This window comes from Charadrius vociferus, unplaced genomic scaffold, assembly GCF_000708025.1.
Source record: "Charadrius vociferus isolate BGI_N301 unplaced genomic scaffold, ASM70802v2 scaffold545, whole genome shotgun sequence".
NCBI lineage: Eukaryota > Metazoa > Chordata > Aves > Charadriiformes > Charadriidae > Charadrius > Charadrius vociferus.
In genome coordinates, this window is record NW_009648590.1 from 138434 (window position 1) to 163924 (window position 25491).

Consider the following 25491-nt stretch of genomic DNA (forward strand, 5'->3'; position numbering starts at 1 on the left):
TGCTTCTGCTCCACAGGAAACACAATTAAAGCTGATCCATTTGCTTCTAGATCACAGTTCCATAAGACCCCCTTGGCAATTTCATTGCAGAAACAGCGCCACGGAAAACATAAGGCATAATTTTCTTCCTCTGGCAAATTTCATTAAATGCAGATTCTCTTACCTGTGTATCTTAAGAAACTTCTTCAGTTTTCACATGCCCTTAATGATACTTGAATAAAACCAGTAAGTTTTCTTTCAAGCTACCCACCTGTGTGGGCTGCTAGACTGCAGCAAATTGCCCTTTTTAAAAACCCCAACAAACACAATGGGTTTTATCACCAGTTAAATAAACTGCTTGAGCCATAACTGGACATTTAGCTTAGGAAAAATATTACCTTTATGAGAACTGTGATAAGAAATAAATGTGAGCCCTCTGTAGAGTTTTCAGATTTGTGCAGCAGCTTCCTAAACTACTTACTAGAAATCCAGGACAGACTGGGAAAGATGTGTCTATGTTAGCCTTTTAGTTCAGATCAAGAGTGCCCTTTTGAAGAGAACCTCCCGATTGGCCCCACTTACCACATTTTTGTTCACATGGCTGAGCAGTCTTGGAGAAGACAAACTGGCTGTCTTTCAGATGAAAATTATCTGGAAGGAGCTTTCCACGACTGCCCCTATGGCACTCCAGTCGCTGACGGAAGCGGACTCCACAGAAGCAGACTAGACTAATCCAAAATAAATCCCCCTGAAATGTGTGCATCTTGGATGTCCGATCTTCAGTGCCAGCTGTTTTGCTCTACAGATCCACTCCTTACTGGTCCACTGTATTTACTGATGCAGGCGGACAGCCCAGGTCAGCCCAAAAGTTGGGCTTCTCAGGCAACTCCTTCTACTGCTTCGTTTCATGGCTGTGAAGTTTCAGAAGTTTTCAGGGCTGGAATTCAGCTGTGTCTCAAAAAATTTGGATATTTCTTCAAACGGATCTGTGCCTCTTATGGCAGCAAAACGGGGCTAAAAATATTGTATGTATTTTGTCACTTGCCAGAAATGCGGTGTTTCTGCTGGAGGTAACATAATGCAGACTCTTCTGCAGTTTAAGCAATTTTTCTTCCATGCCTGGCTGGAAAGCAGTGAGGAAAAGGAACAAACACAAAGCAAGAAAATGGAAATAACTGAACTAACATCCCTCAATCAACTAAAATGTGTCTCTTTGGCTAGAATGAATCATAATACACAGCAAAGTTAGAGATGCTTAAGCCTGCCCATGTTCTGGCCCCAGCTGAAAAATACATGACCATGAACCACTAAAGATCAGCCCGAAGTCTTCAAACACTGGGAAGAATGATTCTATTTAAGTGAGCCAATTTACTTATGGACAACTCTGAGCATCTTTTGAGCTGTGCTGTGTCACTTTTTGGACCACAAGGCTCAGAGGGATGAATATACAGTCTGGTGGGCGTAACACTGTGGCAGGGACACTTGTATCAGAGACTGATGAGCAGCAGTTTCTGGTGTGAAGCAGTACAGCAGCTTAGCAGTGTACAGCAAAAAGCAACAGCTGGGAGCAAGCGTACAGCCTGATAATCCTTAGAAGAAAGACTCAGAAAGGCAGCATTATAAGGCACTTTTAATACCACAAATATGCCAAATTCAAAGCAGAAGTAAGGGCTTATTCATTTAAGCAAGGGAATACAAATATAACCACATATGAGCAGCTCACCACTATTATTTCATCCTGTCCTGGCACACACACATGTGCACACGCACACACACATGCAGACTATGCCTACATGCATCTATCCCCTGCCAAGAATGGTCTCCAAGGAGAGAATATCATGTGCTATCATCCTGAAATGCATTAATTTGTTCAAGGGAAGTTATTAATAGTGGCGAACTTCTTTAGCAAATTTCAAGCTCATTTCCTGCCAGTACGTTACCCACAAACATCCAAAGAATTTAAAATATTGATGGGTCTGTGAGTGTTGCTAACATTAGAGCTGCTGTCAGGGCCTTGATGGCATGAACAGCCATTTCTGTCCCCGCCTGACCTCTCCTGGGGACACCCCTACCCCTACCCCTGCCCCTGCCCGCTGGCCCAGGACCCCATTTTACCCCACGCCCCAGTGTGCAGCAGTGCCAGTCTCCAGCTCCCCACAGCCCTGCCCTGCCTGGCCATGGGAGCCACTGATCCTGTCCCCAGCCCGTAGGCTGATGTCTCAGCCTGGCCTCAGCCCATCCCCGTCCCCATGGAGGTGCCCAGTGCCCCAGGCTGAAGCCCCTGCTGATGCCCCATCCCAGCAAGCAGCTGCCCTGGCAGCACAACTGGGACCTGCATGTATTCCCCATCGCTGCGTCAAGCACTCGCCACTCACAGTCGGGGACTCGCTCCAGATGGTTCATATGGATGACTTCTGCTCCCTGGCACAGCTCTCAGGGTCCTCCGTGAATACCACTGCTATAAATGCATTTGCTAGTACATCTTTGCAAGATTACTTGCACAGCAGGGCCATGTGTCCCTTTGTGCAGCATGTGATAAACTTTCTTAAAATAGCTGCGCCCAAAAGAAATGCATGCGTTTATTTACAGAACATTGGAAACGCAAATGAAAACATAACAATTCAAATTCAAGGCACTGGGTCCAAACAAATATCATCCAGCTGAGAATAAGTATCAAAAAAACTGAAAAAATAAAAATGCCTCTCACATCTCAGAAGTCACTGTATAAGGACAAGGGAGAGAGGAAAGCTTTCCACAAAGGAAATTTGGATGTCAGTCTGAGAAACCTGTAGGAAACTGGATACTTCTGTTTTCCCTATTCAGCCTGAGCTACCTGGGAATGGTCTAATTCTCTAAGAAGCACTGCCAAATGTTCAGAATTAGATCCTTTTAAAATGTCATCCTAAATGCAACCCACATCATTCAGAAAGCACTCATCAGTTCTGAAACTCCTGGTTTTTATCTGTCAACAACAGCAAAACATAAGGGACACAAGCAAAGCTACCCTCTGGATGGCAGAACCATTAATTTAGGGAATTTTTTTATGGTTGCCTAATCTTTTTTTTCCAACTAATAATATAAGAGTGGCTACACGTAGTTCCAGGACATGGTGAGACACACATAGGGTCACCAAGTAACACTACTAAAATGGTGGCTCAGTAAAGATTGTCCATTTGTATTTATTTTGAATAAAAGGAAGGATGTCTGCCAGAACGCTGCACACAAGCTTTGCCGCAAAGCAAAGCCTTCTACAAAGTCTGCGGTAAGATGGACTCTGAGAAAATATATAGCTTGGGAGCAAATTATCAGGTTCAGTAAGTGGTGAAACAAATGAACATATTAAAAGACTTTTTGGGAATCAAAGCCCAGCTAGCCTGTATATGATTTCCTCTCAAAATTTATATTTGGCCAATGCTTTTCACCATTCTGCTGTCATAATTAGTGTATGTAATCAGGAAAAAAAAAAATTATAGGTAGGTTTTTACTAGAAGACATTTCTAAACTGCTGAGGATCAAAGCAACGGTGGTTGGGTGAAAGAAACAAGACGACTTTTCCCATGCCAAGTCTGTAACCTCAGCACAGAGGTAGCCAAATGCCTGTGGACAGCTCAGATTTGTTGGAGACACCACATTTGACATGCCACTTGGCTTTCTCCTCCACCCCCCCACCCCATTGTCCACCTCCTGCTTTTCTCAGGGAGTTCCTAGCAGTATCCCCGAAGGAAATATCCATCAGCTCATTTTGAAGGCAAGAAAATAAGCCTTCCTTTGAACTGCCAGTATCTGGCAGGATTATAGTAGCTGAAAAGGAGTCTTTAAACAGAAAGCAGAGAAACATTTCATGAAAGAGTTGTCTCCAAATTAATACTGTCTACTCTAAAAAGCATACAAGAAAGAGTGAAAGTTAGCTTAAACCAGAACTGTATCCAGGGGAAATCGTGCCAGTCTCTGCTTTAACAACCCTGTGCAGCTCCCTTGAAGCCATTCCCAACCGGACAAGGACCAGGCATAGGTGACTGGAGAAACATTTCTTTTCCCACACCCCTCCTCATCCCTGTCAAACCATGGGAGTTCAAAGACACCTGCACAGCACCCACCAGCCTGGACCCCTTCTGTCCTGGCAAAAAGGAGGGAACAGGGTCGTACCAGTGCCCTCTTCCTCTTGCCTTCCCTTTGGCAGTGAGTACTGATGCTCTCGTGCTCAGGAGCTGTAGGAGGCGAGAGGATCCCGAAGTGCAGTGCCCACCAGTGCTGCGCTTCCTATGAGTCCCAGCCTGTGGGCTCTGGGTGTCAGCAAGTTGTGCAAACTCATGCTTGGGGAGGGGTACATCAGTCAACCAAGAAGAATACTGTCTCTATGGCATTCAGTGCATTCACATTCACATCAAGTTTTACAAATAATTCAGGGTTTACAGAAGGCAAAACCACTCACCCAAGGTAGGATACCACAGGCTCCATACCTAAGCTTTGAATCAAGTAGTGGAAAGAAACAGTTTCTCACGGATTACCAATCAGACTCTCTCTGTGTTCGATTCATTATTTTTTAAACCCACTTTGCAGACAGCTCTTAAAAATGTATATCTGAGCCTTTGTCACAAGCACCCACAATGAACATAGCAAGAGAGTATTTCCTCCTCCTATATAAAGTGTCATTAACAATGAAGTAAAATCTGCAAAGATTTATCATGCCAAACACAACATACTCTGTCCAAGAAGAGAGTTGTGTAAGAGTCTAAAAATTAACTATGATGTTACCTTGGGCAATAATTGTAACTAAGATACTTTATAGAGATCCATACAATCATCCAGCTTATGTTCTCTGCATGCAAGGATGAATTGCGTTAGCAGAAGTTACATGAACAGGGGTATACATGGAGGTATACAACTTCCTTGTTCGTATTGCCCACAATCACTCATTCCCCTCTCATAACCAAGCCCATAAACTTAATAAACTGAAAGAAAGAAGGACTGATTTAGCATAATATAATTTTGCAGTCAACCAACAATGTACTGCACTCAGGACTCATTTTCATTGGAAGTGGTAGTCATTCTACACTGAAGCTAGATTAAGAAAATGTAAAATGTTATTGCTTCAGGCTTGTCTTCGCTGTTGTATTAAGACCAGGATCAATCCTGCCATTACTGCTACAGGAACTCCAACTCCTGCCCACACACCGAGATCTCAAACCTCCATTTGAACTCTGCCTTGCAAATCCTTCAGACAGGTAGAGGAAAAGCAAGCTGAAAAACTTGCAGGACTGGTGGCACAGGCCACGGCTCGTGTTGGACTAATTAATCCGCTGCTAATACAAGTGTTCCGTCTTTCAAATATTCCTTCAAAATGTAGCCCTTCTTTCCCAAGTCAGAGAACTTCAAGTACAGTAAGTGCAGGATCAGGTCCTGAGCACTGATCACCACAGTCAGATGAGCCCTGTCCTGCACCTCTCCAAATGTAGGGACTGCAACCAAAGCTCTCCTTGAATGAGATCACCAACCATCAAAATGATTACCCATTCCTACTCCAAGCTCTGGTAAATGTACCTGACTAGAAGGCACACAACCAGTTTGTATGTTATACCTCCTGTTAAAAGACAGCATTTTTAAGCTAATAAGCAAGATTTGAAGACAAATCTTTAGGCTTACAGCACCAAGGAAAGAAAAGTCAATATATGCAAATGCAGGGTTTAAATCTGCCATATTAACTCAAGCCTTTAAATATTAATTTACCTATCTCAGGGTAGGTTTTACTAGTACAATAGTCTGCTTTATCCCCAGATTGGTATTTATGAGTCAGTAGGTAACCAAGGGATACCATCCAATGGAATCTGTTTCAATGAGGTGAATGCATTGTTGGTTCCTAATCTTGATTACCAGTGATGTGCTTCTGCAAGACTGCATTCATACGCAGGAGGAACAGCTGGCTTGCTCTCCTCTGGGTAGTTTTGTCTGTTTGCCTAAAGGTTGGATAAACACTCTGTAGAAGATTAAACGTGATACAGATGAATGCAAAGACATTATAAGAGCAAAGGAAAGCTTCATGCAGGTATGATCTACCTATACCACCCCATCAGCCAGCCAGGAAACAGGGGCAGAAGCCTACATCTGCAATAGCAAGTAATGTGAACCATGGGAGCAGACCTATAGAGTGAAACACTTGGTGCTGAGGACCTAGTTTCAAGACTGGACTGTGCTTGTTTTTATTTCCAGACTGTTTCAAGTTAGGCCTCCTGGTTTGGATGTCTGTTTGCAGCTGAAGTGGTGTACCCCAGCATGACTTCCACCTTAATTTCCTCTTAAAACAACACAGCTCATGAGCTCTGAGAACACTCCATGGTACAAAACAAAGCACAGTAAGCATGAGCAACCAGGAGATTCACTTCAAACCTGCACTCCGATCCACATGAAAACATTATTCTAAGTGCACCCTCAGTGTTTAATTGATGATAACAAAATGCAACTTTAGTCCATGATAGACAGTGTGATGGGGGAGCAAGGGTAGAGGAGAGAGAGGACAGAAAAGAGGAATCCACTTAGAAGTCTGGCCAACTTGAAAATCTTGCTGCCAAGAACTGAAGAACTAATCAAACAGGTCGTAATGGTACCATATATCTTTTCTTCCGCTGAGGTGTCCAATACTTTTTTCTTGTCATTTATTACATTGGCTATTGGTTGTGCTTTATATAGAAAAATCACACCTGATTTCAAGCATTTAAAGACTGTAGGGGCACAGCTGGAGCGAATAAGATTACTTTCAGTAATCACACTGGAGGAAAGGTGTATCTAATTCTCCAGCAGAAAGAAAACCTTTTAAAGTAAAAGATGACATTGGAACGAGAGCAAAAGGACACAAAATGGCAGCGAGTAAACAGAGTCTGGAAAAACAAGAGATTTACAATCATTGGGGAACTGGAAATGTGAAACTAGTTTCCATCAGAACCCAGGAGACAGATTTTCCGGTGAAATTCAATCATTTTCTAGAGGAAATTGCTAGACGTTGCTGCCTACAATGCTGGACCACCACCAGAAAGTCCCTCCCAGTTCCATAAGAACCGCATCAAATCCCAAAGACAGTAAAGGCCACGAGGGACCATTCACTGCTGTGCAGAAGGAAGTGAACTTTCTGCTTTCACAGCAGAAGGGTGGTGGGTTTGCGTTCTGTCTGGATGAGCGTCAAGGACACTCAAAGCAGCAGCATTAGACAGAAGTAAGGATCCACATCTCAAAATGCATTGCCTGCACCCTGCTTTGGCATAGAGATAGATGATTATGGGCTCAGGTCTAATTCTGGATATATATATCTTTTACTACATAGTTTATTGCTCCATCTTGCCAAGCAGCAGAGATTACTGTCTTTGGGAATGATGCTATTATCCTGTGAACATGTGAATGCTTTTCCTTTATAAACTGTAACCTACCACATATCTGTTAAGCTTTAGACCAACCTCCCGGTGAGTACACACCAGATCAGTGATCTGCACTCACAGTGTGTTCAGGCAATACTGCCTGAAGATTAACTCATCTCCGGCATTCTACTTGTTTTCAAATGCCCAGACTCTTCGGTTTTAACTATAGGGAAAGCTACTAACTACTGCATACATATATATAAAAAAACAACCTTTGATTAATGATTTGTTGCAGGGTTGCTTTGGAAATGGAAAGAGATGTGCCCTTGTGCTTGGAATTAAGGAGAAGCACCAGACTGTTGTTATGGAAATGTTTTGCACTTTTTGTAAATGCCAATTATATGAAAACAAAAAGCAAGCCAAAAAAGTAGAAAATTATTTTCTTCATTGTAGTATTTCAAAGGAATATATTGACAGTCCCTGTGAGATAACAGACAAAAAGAGCAAACCAGGAATAGCTAATTGCTGGGTTTGGTCTGTAGTAAATGTCAAAAGGGAATCAAAACACAAAAGGCATCAGCTAAACCATCATGAGCTTCTACTCTTACTATCTTCCTTTTCAAAACTGCTCCTCTTTATTATTTTGGTTGAGTTCAGCTATCCTGTACGCACACACTCGCACACAGAGTCTGGATTTCTGTGCTTTGGTCAAGACAAAAAACTGTAAAAAGTATGTTAATATTACTCATATTTTGTTTTGTACAAAACCAATTTTTTTCCCTAATGATGAGGGGGTCTTGTACTATTTTTCAAGTGCACACTAGGACAGGCTTTGAAGATGGTTATTTTGAAACAAGTATTGCAATGCTTTGATTTAAAAAGATCCACAGTTCTTCTACTTTAATATTTCTTTTTGCTTACTGTTAAAACTATTCATTGACTTCTGCACAAATTCTTTCAGCCTGGAAGTACACTTCTTTTAAAATGAAAAGGCTATTTGTCCCAAAATTTTCACCAAACTCCATACAGGTACATCCAGTGCTAATACACTAATACAACAGACCTTGCCACCCCTTTGGGAGCACATCTCGCACCCGTGACAACCTAGCAACTAAGTAACTAGCTACAGTGATAACAGTATTTCAGTCCTGCTCTTCTCTATTTTAGGGAAAAAAAGAGATTTTTGAGGTCAAAACATCGCACGTGGCTTCAGAGTCACATCAGAACAACATAAATAATCAAAGAAATCATTACCATCATGGTTAAGAACTCATTAATTACCATTATCAACTTACTGTTTGTAAGCATTTACATTACTATTCAGCTGTATGTTGATGTTTGTCTCAGTTTCAGATTTCAGTACGTACTTTCTCTGCATATCCTTCTTCCAAAAGAGTTAGAGCCAAACTAATGCACATCATTTCCTATGTATGCTCACGCTTTAATCTTCTTTCAATACTGTTTGCTTTTAACTACCTTTCCTCCCTACTTCCATAACTGCTTATCATTTATCATTAGAAAAAACATGCTTTTAAGAAGCCATAGCATTTACTGGCATCATTATCAGCACAGCTTTTTGTCTAGCATTAAAATTCATATTTACAGCCCAACATTTGTTTTACTCCCTGCAGTAGCAGAAATACCATACGCAAGGGAGCTCCCTGGAGAGAGAAAAGGATGTGTGTGTGTGTATGAGCGTAAAATGAGCCATGAATATGGGTGAGCACAGGCAAACTTCTCATAGTCCCTGATTACACTGACATCCAGACCTTTCTGCCCCCTTTGGTTGACAATGGGCCTCTTTCCATTGACTACCTATTCTTGCTCCTGACCCATACACAGGTGGGCCCATGTATTTGTGGCACACAGCTCACCATGCAAGGGCGATGCTTTGCTAGTAGCTTCATGCACTGGGAGATCTCAAAATACCTTCCAAGGTTTGGACCACCAAAGAGCAGTAAGGTACCTGCAGTGCTGTGCCAGCTCAGGTGCTTGGGCAGAACCCTGGTTCTCCTGGTGCCAAGTCCCATGCCCCATGTACTTGGCCACATTACCCAGCATTACCTTCAGGCCACTGAGAGAGGACTCGTGAAAACTGAGGTCCGCTTCTCCTCTGACAGTAGTGCGAGAGCATAGGTGGTCCCTGCAGCAGTCTTAGAACAAAATCTGGTGTTTGTTGTTAAACACTACGATACTCACTTCCCTTCCTCCTCCCTCACATTTATGCAGTCACATAATTCCAGCCCATATCTGTAACATAATTATTTTTCTAATGAACTAGAAAATACTATATTTTCCAGATTGGCTAGTCAACGAGAATGCCATAAGCCCACTTAAGAGGTCAAAGGCTTCAATACAATCTACAGATCATTTTAATGTCAGATCAGTCTTGTAATGCTTCAATAATGATGGTTCATTTTCAATAGTGACTTTGTAAAGACCCTCCTGTGCTTTAGGACTCACATATGTTTCTATCAGGTGTCTCTGAAATCAGGAGGCACATAAGTCTCATTAAAAATAATTGAAGCTGAGCATATAGCTACTTTGGAAAAAACTTCCAAGTACCTACCTGTATCTTTAAGTACCTAAATACCTCTAAAATCTGGGCTGAAGTGAACACAAGCCATTCGCATTTCCTGCCAAGCACCTTTCTTATTTTTAATTAAAGTGATGCTATTTCTGTTGATCCCATCGGTCCTTTCGGTGACCAAATGCCAGAAACAGCAAGCTCTAAATTAGAGCTGTGAAGGTGGGATGGAGGAGCAGAAAAAACTTGCCTAATGAAATCTTGCCCAGGCCCAATGCCCTTGGGGCATGCTGCAATCAGCAAAGGCGGCAGAGAGGTCAAACCTTTCCCCCTGCCTCATTATCCTACCTGCAGCAGCCCTGCAATATTCTGGGGTGTCACCTGAACCCAAACCCACGGTCCACTGTCTTATAACCTGCTGGTGGTCTACTTCTAATGTCTGAAGTGAGGCAGATTGCCTGGACTCCACTGATAATGTTATTAATTGTGCATGTGTATCTAATTATCAGCACTGACACATACCTTCAGTTTTTTTGATCAAATTACAGAAGGATGACTTGAGGAAGGTAGTTCACTTCTAATTTGCCTATGCTCAATTACACCAGCATAGAGCCTTGACAAAGGAAGAGGAAAATCTTTTTCAGGGAGCAGATTTGCATTTATTTCTAATGAATAAAACCCACCTTGCTGCAAAAAGGTTTCAGCAGGGTTGCTTGTAACACCGAAGTGTTGGTAACACACCTTGCCCCAAGGGCAATACCAACTTCTAGAGATCCATCTTTCTAGCTTGACTCAAAAGCATGCAAATAGCGCACAATGCTTGTATTACCTCATTTAAAAAGACCCCAAGTACAAATTCATTAAGAGAAAGAAATACTAATATGTTGTTTGATACTAATAGGCTAAGCACATTGTTTAGGAAGGACAGAGAAGAAAGTTTTAATCTTTCTTTAAGAATGAGCTGAGAGCTCAGCTTGCAGACGTCTGCTGCCCATGGCAGCTACTGCTCTGAGAGTGCACCGTACTGCTTTTGCACAGCAGCTCCAGCTATGCCATAATGACCTATAGGCACTGTAACCTTTTTTAGGCAGCTGGTCTTGAAAAACATCAGCTTACCTTCCCGAGCTGTTGCCTAAATGTCATTGCTCTCCTCTCCACCCCCAACATCAAGAGAACACTGCCATTTTTCATAAGCAAAGAGTTCAGCACCAAAAAAATCCATGTGGCTCAAAAACTTGGCAAATGCAAGAACAGTTCACACAAATGGCCACAATATTCTTACTTCAGAACAGTTACCAACAATATACTTCTGTAGTGGCTAGACGCACATAACCAGGTTAAAGCTTAGCTTTCTCATTGCAGAACTGTTAAGAGTAGTCTAGCTGGGAAAGGACCAGCCCAGTAAGTGCTGCCTAGAAGCATTAAGTGTCTCCAATATTTGCACATCTCTACTAGCTAACAAAGAGCTTTGAGGCTGGACTCTTAAAAACAATATTTATCTCGGCCTTTGGAAGTGGATTTGCTAATAAATAGGTTCAGATTTGTTCTCTGAACTTCCCAATCAACTTAATCTTCTTGCAGTGAGATAAATTTAAAACTAATCTGGTATCTATCCCTTCATCCTAGTTTTCTTACCTTTGCTGCAAATATCCTTCCCTGGTTAGGTAATGAATTTTGCAGGCTCAGCTTCCTGTAATCAGTAAAGCATATGCCACAGTGTAAGCTGCAATGCAAAACAAAGCATGAATTCAACATATTCAGAAAAACAAATACATAAAATGAACACATGTTTCCTTTCAGAGACTTAGCAGCTTACTTGACTACCTCTGCATTTACCTTGGCTTTTAAAAACCATCCATCCGAGACATTCCAGTGCACGTAGCTCACAGCCTTTAGCAAGTCCAAATTCACACCTCTTGGAGGGATATATATAAAGTATCTCCCTTTCACAACTGGGAGACCAATATAGACACAGATTAAGTATTCTTGTGCTGGACAACAGAAATGTGCAGCACATCAGGGAACCAAACAAAAACCTTCATTGTGCCATGCAACTACTCGTTACACTATGGCACATCTGCACCTCTGCTTGTACAGACCTCCTGCTTGTATGGGTCTATGCTTAAAAGCTCTTAAGTCTCTTCATTTACCTCACTGGCCTCAAGACTTCCCCTCTTCCACTGCTAACACTCCTGCTTTACACCAGTGCCAGGTATGTCCACAGGTCTCCTGCCATAAGGAAATTATTCCCAAAGCAACTTCTCCTATAATAGTTTAGCTTGATGTTTGTGGCTTTGAAAGTAAAAGAAGGGCTTGTGTGCTCAACAGTCCTTTCCACTTTTTTTCCTCTTCACCTGTTCATACAAACCCTTCTTAGGACCTTCATGACTGCCATGCAACCACTAATTGCTACAGTGTCTTCTACTGGAAGAAAAAGTTTAACCTGAAACCAAATGTTGAGATCCAAAAAGTGAACTGCAGAAAGAAAACTAACTCTACAGTTGAACTCAGCATTTGTCCCTTCACCTCTGAGGTGGACTGGACCCAAACCTCCACCATGAAAGCACATGGAGATCGCACCATTTAACTTCCAGAGACATGAGAGATGAAGAAGTACTCTTTCCATGTTCTGTATTTTAAATCCATCCCTGTTTTCCTGCCTTATAGCCCTGCATCATCATGTGGAAGTCTGTTGATTTGACTGAGCTACTTATTTTTGTGTCTTCACAGCCAAGGCCTTCATGTGTCAGTATGAAATTATCTCCAGAGTTCTGTAAAGCAGCCTTTCAGATTCACTATTTTCCTTTTATGTATTGTTGTTTAATATTTTCACAGCCTCAAAAAATCTATCTACTTTCTTGCAGGTATCCCAGTCAGGAAATCCAATCCTTACACTGTATTAAAGTAGCATTTAACATATCAATAATACCTTAAAATGGTTTTTACCTCACAGTAAGAAAACTTCTGGAAAAAAAAAGTCTTACTTGGTGGATTTATCATCTCTAACAGTCTGTGTTTGAAAGTATAAGCTTTATTGAATTGTATTAACCCCCCAAAATAGTGGTAATAATCGAATACTAACACCTCCGTTTAGATAAGGAGAAGGCATGGCTCAGAGAATTGAGCTGCAAGGTTTTTTGTGACATTGTTGCTGGTGAGTTTATACAAACTTCTATTTTGATTGCAGTAATGAAGGTAGTGGTGCAAGTTCAAGAAAAACCTGAACAGAAAATCGTAAACATTCCTTTGTTCTGTCACTCTTTGATGTAATGCTTGTTTTTCCACTAATGAGGTAAATCAAGTAGTCTCACTTATTTCTCTTTTTGTTTCAGCTAGGACATATCTAGCCTAACAAGGCTTCACTTGAGAACTGAAGGAACTGAACAGGGTCACATTTCCATTCCCAGGAGATGGTGGCTCCTGAGCAGAACAAACACTTATCCTGCTTAATTCTAGCCTGATAAGAAATGAAACCTCTAGACTAAGAAAACCAGTCATTCAGCTGGTTCTCAGTAAAGAGTTTTATAGAAAAAAAATTTCCCTCTCTTCTGGGATGTATTCGATCACCCTTGAAGTTGCCTTTCTCTGTCTAGCCAAGAGAGAGCGTCTAGATGACAACTCAAACTGGACACCTAGCTTTTGAGTGTTAAGCTGAAGAAGATTAGTCTGTTCCTTGGACTCACAGCAACTTGTTCCTGCCAGGGCAGCTGAAGAAAGGAACAGCTACTGTGCATATCTCTCAGCTGCAGTGCTGGAAAACACAGGAGTGAAACTACCTACTAGAAGAAAGGCCACTTGACAGCTTGGCTGCTTTCTGGTTTCCTATTTATTCCTTGACAATATTGATAGAGGGAGAGAAAAGAAAAATACTGTGGTCTGCTAAGCCAGAGAAAGAGCAGATATTTCACTGTTGTCAAGAGGAGGGCATGAAATAAAGACAATGCTGAAATAAAGAGGGGAATCTGATGACAGACAACAAGCAAAGGGACTTCATAAAAAATACACATTTTTAAAACTTTAAAATTAAAGCTAAACATTAGATATGCTCACATTGCTGTTAATGTTTTCTTCCTCCCACAACGATGTAGCTGTTCCACTGAAGCAAATAATCTGCCAAAGGAAATGGGCTGTAGAAAGCCCCTCCCAAAAGGCAGATTTAAAATCAGAAAAAAAGAGACAATGTCTAGCTGAAGTCACGCATTAGGGGTTCCCTTCCCTAGTCTGAAGCAACCATGGAGATCCAAGTGCTAAACCCAGACACTACGAGTGGCCATGAAGGCTGTCAGCATCCCTTAACTGCTCAGACAGCACAACTCCTTTCCCCCATGCATACAGCAAGAACAGCAGCCACCAGGTAAGACGTCCACCAAAAAAATATTGGGTTGAATGGCTCTCTTACCTCCTCCTGTGCTTTTAACCTCACATTTTTGCAAATTAAGCAGAATCCTCTTGATTTCAGCAGGGACCAGATGAACCCCTTTCGAGAGAACGGTATCTTAGTGTTAAACATCTGCCTTTCCCAAGTTAGCTTGAGAGAATATAAAAGAGCATACGGGCCATTTATTAAAGTAAAGAGTGTTTCTTTGGTTATAGATGTTGCAGCTGCCTCGAGACTACCTAGAAATTAACTGTTCAGAATTTGGATGACATTAATTAGCCCCCTAGAAAGGAAATGTGTAATCTACCACCATGACCATGAATGGGAGACTTGAAGAAATAGCAATTTACGCAGTGCTGCAGCTGCAAACATAAAAGCATGAGCGTATGTACAACACAAGCTTTCTCCTACAACAAACATTTGGGTTTTATATTTTAAGCCTTTGAACCTTGTGAAGACACACAAGAAGTAGAGAGAGACATCAAAACACCTTAGATAGCTCAAATTGTTGCAGCTACTTAAATTGATCTCAAGTGTCTGTTACATTTGTTCTGAAATTACCTAATGATACATTCAATACTTAAAAATCTCAGCTGAAGATGGATCATCTCCTTCTTCTGATGTACACGGAGCCACTCAGGAGCACTGAGCTATGTTTAAAACCCCCATGGACTTTCAGAAGAGCCTTATGGCAGGCAGAGACAGGGAAGAGGAGGACAGGAGTTCCCAGGGACCATGACACAGGAGGGCCATGGATGGGCTTGTTCCACAGGTTTTTTTTCCTTTTGGATATTCAATATTTCTGAGCTTTTTGTCAGATGGGCATTTTGCTGAAATTATCTTTGTGCCATAATAAAGAAGGCCACGGTGGGGAGCACAACCCTACATATGTTTGGGAACCAGAACTCTGCCCACTGTGTTTTGGGTGACATAAAATCAGTAACACTGCTAAACCTTCATTATTTTTCAAGACGGATCATGATTTTTTTTTTTACATAAAACTGCATAGAGCTCTGGGAAGCGGGAACATTTGGAAATGGTAAAATTTATGAAAGGAGTGCAGTTCTTAGTCTCTGGTAATGGTTTTAGGTCCCTGGTCCCATTTTCAGACTTCTTTATTTTTTCATAATTTTAAAAATAAAATTAATCTACAATTGTGATTTTCATGTAATAACATGAACCCAGCTGCTAGAACTTTAAAAATAGCATCATGAAATATTACACCAAATATCACATGACTGAAGATTTTAAAAAAAGAGAGACCCAAGTCAGTTTGCCATAGGTGGCGTTGGTTGGGTTCCTGACGTAGCACTGCACACAGCACTGCTACTGTACCAAGGGACCCCTCTTCCCGTCAGCCACGGGTCCTGGCAGAGAGGAGAAGTTTCTTGGTAATAATGCCACAGACGAAATTTCCTCTTCAAAAGAGGTGTCGCTGCTGGATATTAGCAACTTTTTCATGACTCATCCAGTGGGAAAACCTGTTTAATTAAGTTCCTGTGCCAAACGCTGAGTTGTTATCTAGTCCAGGAAGGACATTAAGATTGCATTATAATGAGCTGTCACAAAATCCTTTTTCCTGAACTCATAAACTCCTGGCAGTTCTAGATCTTAAATCTAGTTTTACAAAAGAGTTTCAGAACATCTATATTTGAGTTAGACTGTTCAACACACAAAATCCCCCCCACCAGCATTTCAAATAAATTTAATGTAAAAACTAATGAAATGTGGAACCTTTTTCTTGTTCATATAGAAGCCAAGTCAAGGAAGGTATTTAAATGAGTATGAATACAAGTCAGTTTAGGACTAAACCTTCCCATTATTTTTATTATTGCACCTGTGCAAACCGTTGGGCTTCATCAGAGTTAAATTAATCTATGACTGATAATGCAAATTCCTTTCCAGAAGCTCCTAATACAAACAGTGTGGAGTCTGCTTTCTTATTCTCTACAGGTCCAGGTCATTCCTTATCAGAGATTGCTACCCTGAAATGCTTCACTGCAAGGATTCAAGGTTCAAAGTGATAATGCTGAGCACAGGCAGATATTCAAAACAGGTAAAATCCACTCGGGAACTGAGCCTTTGACTCTTGTTAGTTCATTTGCTTCCTCAAACATTCAGGGCTGCATTTCCTTCTTTTCAGAGTTCAAGGCAGAAGTTAATTTAGTAAGAAATCAAAGCGTTTCATTACCTACCTGCTACAAGCTAGAGCAGTCCCAGGCTGCTCTGACTTGCACCAGGGGCAAGCGCCACTGGCCACCCCTAGCAGCAAGCAGGAAGCTCGTTGAAGGTGCGGAGAGCCACTTCTGCATCGCTGCCCATCATGTGCAACATGTGCATGCTGACGTGTCTCCGTCACACCGCCTGGGTGATCCTCCGGTGCCTGTTGCTCACTCAGATGCTAAAGTTTCTAGTACCACATTTTCAGTTGAAGGTGATTCAAGAGGAGGGGGCCTCGTTCCACCAATAAATTTCCCTGCGAGGGAGCAAAGGCTGTTTGCACTTTCACGCCTTCTGGAAAAGGCTTCTGGAGATGGAGCACCACCTTGTATATTAATGATGGTTTGTGAGAACACTGAGCTGTGAAGTGTAGAAAGCAAATGCACAAGTGCATGCAAAACCATGCCTGCACTTCAGGCTTCAAAAAGATGGAGAACATTTGATGATTAATAGAGAAAACTTCTAAGACTAAGCTGCATTTCTTTAAAGAATTACCAAAGGAAAGAAATAACAGATAATAAGTAGTGAAATGTTTCCAACTGTCTGATTGTGCTCTCTTTGCACAACATTGTACAACCCGATGTTTGCAAGCACTTCCATAAACCTGGAGACACAGTCTTTGGGCTAGCAAACCTGGAAATATTAACTAACACTGTTTACCTCCCGCTTCCTCCCTAGCTCTTTCTCCTCCGTTTTCTGATTGCCAAAACCATATTTGGGGTCTGATGCATTTTGGATGCACAGAAAGTCTCACTGGAGCTGGAAGCATGTTCATTTAATTAAGTCTGCCTGACAGATGTGACACAGTGAGATAATGAATACGCAGTTCACAAATGTCTATGCTATGTACATACATATATTAGGAACCAGGGACACAGATTTCCTGCTATGGAAAACACAGAGAGCGAGCTGCTCATTGGAGTTGAGCTCGGAGTTGTTGCAGATCTCTTTTATTTAAGATAACGACATAGTCTGAGCCTAGGGAGAATCTGGGAGAAGTTCCAGACCATCAGCTGAACAAATTAATGCTGTTAGATACCCACCACCACTGGAAAGGGCCTTCGCTTCCCGCTTTGGCCACGCAACCCTCCTATCTCTCTCTTGCAGTGCCTCAGGCACTCGCTGCACCCCTGCAGCGGAGCCAGGGCAGGGGGTCCCTGCTGTCAAAAGGGGACGATGCTGCGTCCCCTTTACTGCACTCTGGCTCATCTCCTCTTGGGCCTGCCTACGGTCCCGCTTCCTCCCCAGCCTCAGCTCCGCCACTCCTCAGGTTCTTCCAGAAGCAAATTTAGCTCTTTCCAGCGGTACGGCACATGGAACGCGCCAGTCTGGCTGCAAACAGCAGCGATCATTTTATCACTCTTATTCTGCGCCAGTGAGCACTGACGGGGTGTTCTGCAATTAACACCGGAGACAACAGAACAGCACAAAGAGGGACTGACAGGGGGTGTCATCACAGTTGACGGTGGCAATGTGATTTTGACTGACAAGTGCTGCAAACCCAGCAATCCAGTCCCTCACATCATTGTGCAAATGCAAATGCCGTAGGAACCAGGCTCAGGCAAGGACTGCAGCTGAAGGTAGTAGTTTAAACATCACCAACAGCATCGGTAGGGCCCCCACTAATTTCATACAAATTTAAAAGCCTAGATGAAAACCACCAAAGGGAGTATGATTATCACAGTAGCCGGTAACGAATTTCCCGCCCAATTTCTAAACAGTGGCTTTTTGATTCTTGCTGTGCAAAAATGTTGTCCGCAGACTAGCAGTCCATACATCCTTTGGCTGTGTGCCAGTCCAGGATTTCCTCTGGGATTCTTTGCAGGATTTCGAGCCTGTGCCAGTTTATTGTGCCAGTGCCAAAGGCAGGAGAAAATCGGAGCTTCTCCTGACGCGCTGATTTTCAATTGAAACTGGAAACTAATAAGAAATTCAAAGGGGTGTGAAAAAAAAATGGTATTTAGGTCTACAGCAATGAAAGCTGAAGATTATGTGAACAGAGGCTGTGATGGGCTGGTCTCTTTCACAAAGTGGATCACAAAGTCTTGATGCCACCCATATCTCTGTACTCCTAAGTGCTCACAGGGTCCGTCAGCCTCACGAGGAACAGAAGGCGCTCGGCACCTTGCAGGACTGCACAGTCCCTGTTTGAGAAGACACTGGAGAAAATGGATGGCACATTTCCTTTTTTCCCAGATCAGATGCTTGCCTTGCAGAAGCCACATAGAAAGCACAGGACCATTTGCCATTTGCCATGTGGCTGGAAGTTCCCCAGCAGTGAAGGCAGCAAGGTGTAATACAGTCATGGAACAGCAAAACTGGGACTTCAGGGGCTTCTTGTAAGTCATATAACCAACTCTACCACGTGCAGTGAAGTAGCTCTGTGTTTCTAAAATAATAAAAACCAGTCACATAATTCTGTAAGGATATATAAATCCCCTTAAACCAAGCAAATAAATGAAAGAACAACACAATCTCCCTTTTTTTTTTTTTTTTTTTCAGATGGGAAACTGCAGCAGGAAGGTATTAGAGGTGTACCAAGCCTTTTTGTGTTCAAAACTAAATCCATATCTCAGCCCCCTGCACAATGCAATCCTTCCCCACACCTGTCTGGTTTGGAAGCCGTGAATCCCAAGGAAAACCAACACTAACCAAAGGAAAGAGCTGTCAGTGGGTGCACAAGAGGTACAGCAGGAGTCCATGGATTTTACTGCTTTCCTCATCTGGAGTGCAAATGGAGGTTGCTATTACATGGCCCCATGAGAGGTAGGTGAGAAAAGCAGCCTGTCCTTGATAAACTTGCTTCCACCTGGTGTCTGTGTCCTTTTGTCCTTTTGCCTCTGTGGGTTAGAGGGAGACATTGCTTTGTGGGCTTATGGTCTTAGAAGATCCCTCTCTGTGGAACATTCCTGTGGGACATCGTGTTATCCGAAGGACCCACACTAACTAGGCATGGAGAAACGTACACTTACTTCACGGTACCATAGCAGGAACACAAGAGTTAACATCAGGACAAGATACTGAGATACCTGTATCTGTATCTGTATCCACATTTTTACACAAGCATATACATACATGTATACCTACACAGATAGACATATTTCTATTACAAAACTGGCCTAAACCCTTGATGTTTGTAAATTAATTCTGAATCTCAGTCATAATCTGAATTATGAATTATCAATTATTTGTTCATTAACACCTTCAGCTGCCAACATTTTTCTATGTTTTTCTAGTTGAATCCAATACAAAAGATTGATGAACGTTTGATCATGTTTGATCAAAATGGTCTATGTCAAGTTCAAGCTTTGTCAAACCTATGCAAGACACAGATACGATGCATGTTTCTGTCCAGAAAGTTATACTGGACCATTAAGGCAACTAAAACGGTACAGCTAAATACAATGAAATAGAAACTCAAGCAAACTGGCCCCCTCAGCTCAATTTAAAGAAATGCTGAATAACTTACCAAACAGCTGCATAACATCACTTTGTGTTGTTTAATGACAGCATCACAGAGCGATTTCATGAAGGTCAAGGAGTTTCCTTATCCATCCCCAAAAATCTCAGTTTGACGTTTCGGGCACTTTAACACTGTAAATTTGAGTAAGGCAATAATGACAGTAAAATGCACAGACCCTGACTGCAGTAGTTAATCAACATTTGCATACATGACTGTCATCTAAAATGGGTTTGGATGTGTTCTGAGATTGGTAGAAAGGAAAGATTTAAACTTGCACTTCGTATAATTGTTTTCAAAGCTTGATAGCATCAGGAATTAACATTCCATAAAACTGCATGTTATTAACTGTTTCTCAAGTTAAAATTCAATGGTAAAAAAATACTATATGTTAAAATGTAGATACCATAATAAAACACACATGGGCCTTCCCTGTTGCATTTCTAGAAGGGACTTCAATCAGGTTGCCATATTTGCAGTACATAGTAGTTTGTTTTTTTTTAATTTGCCAAGGACCGTAAGAATAATTTTTATGAACAAATGATTCGCACAAAACAGTTCTAATTAAATGTTTGGTGAATGTGTGCACTGTTAGAATAGTTGTGGAATATCACAGCCCTATAATTAGGATTTTGCAGGTGATAAGCAGACATGCCTTGGGGCTTTCTGGAAAGCCAAATGATAGCAAAGTATGGAAAGATGACATTTTCTCTCTCAGAACTGTCCCATTCTGACAAGAACCTGAGTCTTAAAAGGGTTACTCTAACTCATCTCCTGTTGAATTTGACAGGCAATAGGCAATCAAGACACCACCACAGAGAAGAAAAAAGTGAAATTGGCAGTAGCCAGATTTGCAAACAGCAAGATGCCACCCAGAAGTTGCCTGTAGTGGCTAGCAATAAACAATGAGTGGGCTCAGAGACAGTAATTTCCACGAGTGCATGTCTCCATCTGTTTTTGCACATGCAGCACTGTAACAGCAGGTACCTTCCAGCTGTATTTCTTGGCAACCACTCAACTTGTCAACTGGAGGCTGTGCACCTGGTGCTGGAAGATCAATTAAAAATGCCGGCATGCTGTCAACTACCAAATTTCTGTTGTCAGTTGTGGAAAATCCACCCAACACATTGTTTTTTCTATTTACAATTCCATATATTTTTTAAAAAAAAACTACAGTAGCTGTGGATGGAAGGGAAGGAAATGCCATTCAACAGCTACAGCATGCTTCCTCCTCTCCCAGTGCCTGACTCTCCAATAGGCACATACTTTCTACAGTTTAGGTTTTCATATATTTCAGATGAAATATCCAATTACAGAAATCATGGATCTACGAAAGCAATAATTATCGTTACAGTTTCGCTACTCAGAGTACACATTTATATGCACTGATCACACACTTCATAGATAATAATATAAAACACTTAAGTAGCTGATTGAAGGATACTACTTCTATATGAGCCAGATGCTGCTGGGCTTGCTGCTCCCACAGCCTGGGAGATGCTTTGAGGCAGCTGCCTATTTCATCTATGCCAAATGTCCTCATGTATTTTCGGACACACACTGAAATGATCTTGCTAATCACCTTTGGCATGGTACTCTTTCAGTGCCCTGTATCAGACCATTGGCATGTAACACCACAGGTATGACAGAGATCTCATTTCTATGTCCCAGAAACAGCAGAGAAAGGAATATGCACATTTTTGGTGATGGCATGAGAGTTTAACTGATATTATGGATGAGAGGAAGAATCAGAAAAAGGGATTTTATACAAAGTTCTCAAAGTAAGGAGAACAGTAAGTAGAAATGCTCTTGCTGTAAAAATGCTACAGCTCTGATAACCAATATTTTCTCACCTAAAAAGATCATAGTATCTATTAATTCAATGCATATGTCCTTTTTGCCTGGATATTATTGTTTCTTTCTGTCTCTCAGATAACTTTCAGGTTGCACAAAATCAAAAAAGACATAGAAACTATGCAGACCAACATTCACATCATGCAGTGCTCCAAAGAGTGTCAGTCAGGCATACTCATCTAGTCAGGCAGACTAGAAGTTATCACCACCTTAACTGCCAATTAATAATCTTCCACATGATATTTTCATAGTGAAGGCACCCTACAATCTTTTTAATCCTCAAAAATACCAGAAAATATAAAACACACATAAAAAAAAATTCTTTAAGAGTAAGGAAATTGCAGGAAGAATAAAGAATTCACTCACAAGTCAGAAGGAAATCCACGTAGAGTTTCTTATAAGTGCCCTCTATTAAATGGATTTTTGGATATGAAATGACGGTATACTACAGACAGTTGGGCTACTGAAAGTTTAGCAAAGCACACAGAATCTTTTAACAGCTAGAGAACCGAGAGATGCTTAAACTGATCAGTATTTCAGAACATTTAGATTTTCCTCTTTCAACAAATCTCTTTTACCTGGTGAATGAAAACCAAAAGAAAAAGTGTATGCTACAATGATTCACGAGTGTACAAGAAGGGCACCGGATTTACATCTCTTGTCTGCAGAAGGACCAAGTGAAGCCTTGGAGCCAAAGTCAAGAACAAAAATAGCGAAAAAGGTCGAGGGCAAAAGCAGCCAAAGTCTTTACTTTTCTTCAGAATTTTCGTGTGTCAAATCACATGCACAATCTCTATTAACAAGAAAAAATTCAACATCTGTTCATGCAGAGAAATGTTAATGCCTAACCCTGTGAAACCAGCTGTCAGTGAATGGAGCAACAAACCCCTGCAACTCACTGGTAGCAAAACTATTTCCTCTTAAGATACATTTTTTACCTAAATACTGCAACATTTTGGAAGCCACAACACAGCATTTCAATAAGCTGCTTGAGGGGAGGAAGCAATTCCCTAAAGATTGCAGTACAGGTGTAATGCCAGAACAAAGAAATGAGCAAAAGCACTTGAATTGTTTGTGGTTAGAAATAGCATTTCTTGAAGCATTTCTTACATGTAAGAGAAAAAACTTAATTAATTATGTCATGAAAATTTACATTATGGTTTATTCATACTGCTTAGTAATAGTAATTGTTGTTGTTGTTGTTATTATCCAAGATAAAAATGAACATACATTTGGCTCCAACATCTTGTCAAAAGAGATGCTTGTCTCTTCCCAGAAGATCTGCAAAATCCAGTGAAGCCCGTGGTGCTGCATGAGGAAAACTGGCAGAAAGTCAGCTCTTTTCAAATATTATTAGATCAAATGTGCACAGGAGCACCCTCTGGCAATAAGGTCAATTAACACAGAGCAGTCTGCATTTATACTCCTGATCTCTCCTACCCTCCAAAGCAAGGTAGCCCCATCCAAATTGCCTACTGAGAGTGGCCGCTGACCCAAACTAGCTTCTGGGCTTTCCTCAGGAATTAAGCTCACCACCAATAGCTGTCAGGGACCTTCCTAAGATTTTAACAGTACCGTGGTCAACCTACAGTGCCAAGGACCAATCCCTGGCACTATGTACTGGTAACCATCCTCTTTCCCACGTAATCAGCGTCTGAAATAAATCTGCATCTTCTGGGTTAGATGGAGTTTATCTTAGAAGAGGTAACCAGCAGTTTTAGAAGTATTAGTATAGACTCTATCACAGCTTTCACTGAAGGTCTCTTTCAGTTAACTCTTGTGTCTAAAAATCATGTTCATGATGCCTTTGAATACAAGGTAAAAAGTCTTCTGTGGGCATTTTCCCAATGTTTTATATAATAGACTTTATCTTATTTTTTCAATAAGATTTGATAACATAGCTCAAGTTCCAGCCCCTGTCCTTAGAGCAAATTTTCCAGATCTACTTCGTTAATAAGGAATCAGCTAAGCTGTCAGGAAATTCATACCTTGCTCTGCAGAGGGGTTCTCCTGTGGTTTGATGGCTAAGTTAAGCCAACTATTCAGGTGGTGGAGGGGGCTAACCAACCTGTCAATGCCTTTAAAAGTCCCCATCACAATACCATTTAATCCTTCCTAATATAAATTTCAGGCGTTAGCAGCTACAAAGCCCTTAGATAGCAGACAGCTCTCACACTGAGAATTCTTTCCACGTCCAGCAGGTCTCATCCTCCCTGATCCCCATCCAATTTTCCACATAGGGAACAAACAGCTGTGTTAGCATGCAGCAGGACACAGTGCCTCTTCCATATGACATTTAACAGACATATAATGGGAACCCCAACTTCAGCTCACAAGGGAGAGGGGAGTAAGTCTGGGGCATGTCTTCACCTTCTATGAAAGCAGGTATGTGACTCCTTTAATTGCCAAAAATCCATATTAAAATGAATCATCCTCTGATCTACCTAACTGTTAACTTCTTTCCCTCCTCAAATGTGTCTAACAGAAAACAGGAGATGTAGTAATCTTTTTTTTTTTTTTTTTTTCCTCCTTTAAGAGTGCTTTCTTTTATTCAAGATTCTATTAGTGGAAGATGACAATAATGGATGACTTTAGTGAACAAAGACAAGATTTTTATGTTTCCAATCAGTACATGGCAATACCGCAGTTTAACTGTAGGTAGCCCATTAAGTCTCTGGTAAGCCATTTAGTCTTCTGGACAGACTCCAGAATTCCTCTGCACTTAACATCTAAAACTTCACAAATCAAAAATCTTCATTTTCCATCCCCTCTTGGTCTGAGCTCATTAACAACCTTGTAAGATCGAGCTATCTCTGCTGCCATGATGAGCCAGTGCAGTCCTAACACATTGATAAACTACGCACCTTCCACATCTGGCATAAGCTGATCTAGCCCCAAGTACTGCCAGCAAACTCCTCCTAGGTAAGTGAATTTGATTTTGCAGCCAAGTTATCAGTCATAGACTAAACGTATGAGCTGGGAGCAGTGTTGTGCAGCACAATTCAATCGTGCTTTCTTATGCTCTCAGTGTTAATTGTACCACAAGTCCTTGCAAGCCAGGAGCTTGAGCCAGACATGCCAGTGCTACGGACAAATCCCTTTCCAAGCGCAATGCAGAAAGCCATTCAGTCTGCTTCCACTTACTTCTATTTGCATACAGGTTTATATTACTACCTCATATTAGCTATCCTCTAATTATCACTCATGCGTGTCACGAGTAACTACCAGAACCACTTAAGTCGCACATGCACAAACTGTGTTAGGCAAAAGGTAAATATTCTTGTTCAGCTTTTGAAATTGTATGGAGACAGCAAGTTGTGGAGCACATGGCCTGCAACATAGAATCATTGAATCATAGAATGGTTTAGGTTGGAAGGGACCTTAAAGATCACCGAGTTCCAACCCCCCTGCCATGGGCAGGGACACCTCTCATTAGACCAGGTTGCTCAAAGCCCCATCCAGCCTCGTCTTAAACACCTCCAGGGATGGGGCCTCCACAACTTCTCTAAGCAATTTGTTCCAGTGCCTCACCACCCTGAGAGTGAAAAGTTTCTCCTGTATTAAAATCCTATTTGTACACGTAAAAAAGTAATTTATTTCTTTATTATATATATTTATATTCTTATATAATAATATAAATTACTATATGATATTTATTTTAGATATATTTATAATATATTATTTTATAAATAATGTTATATATACTAAATATATTTATATATATTTTTAG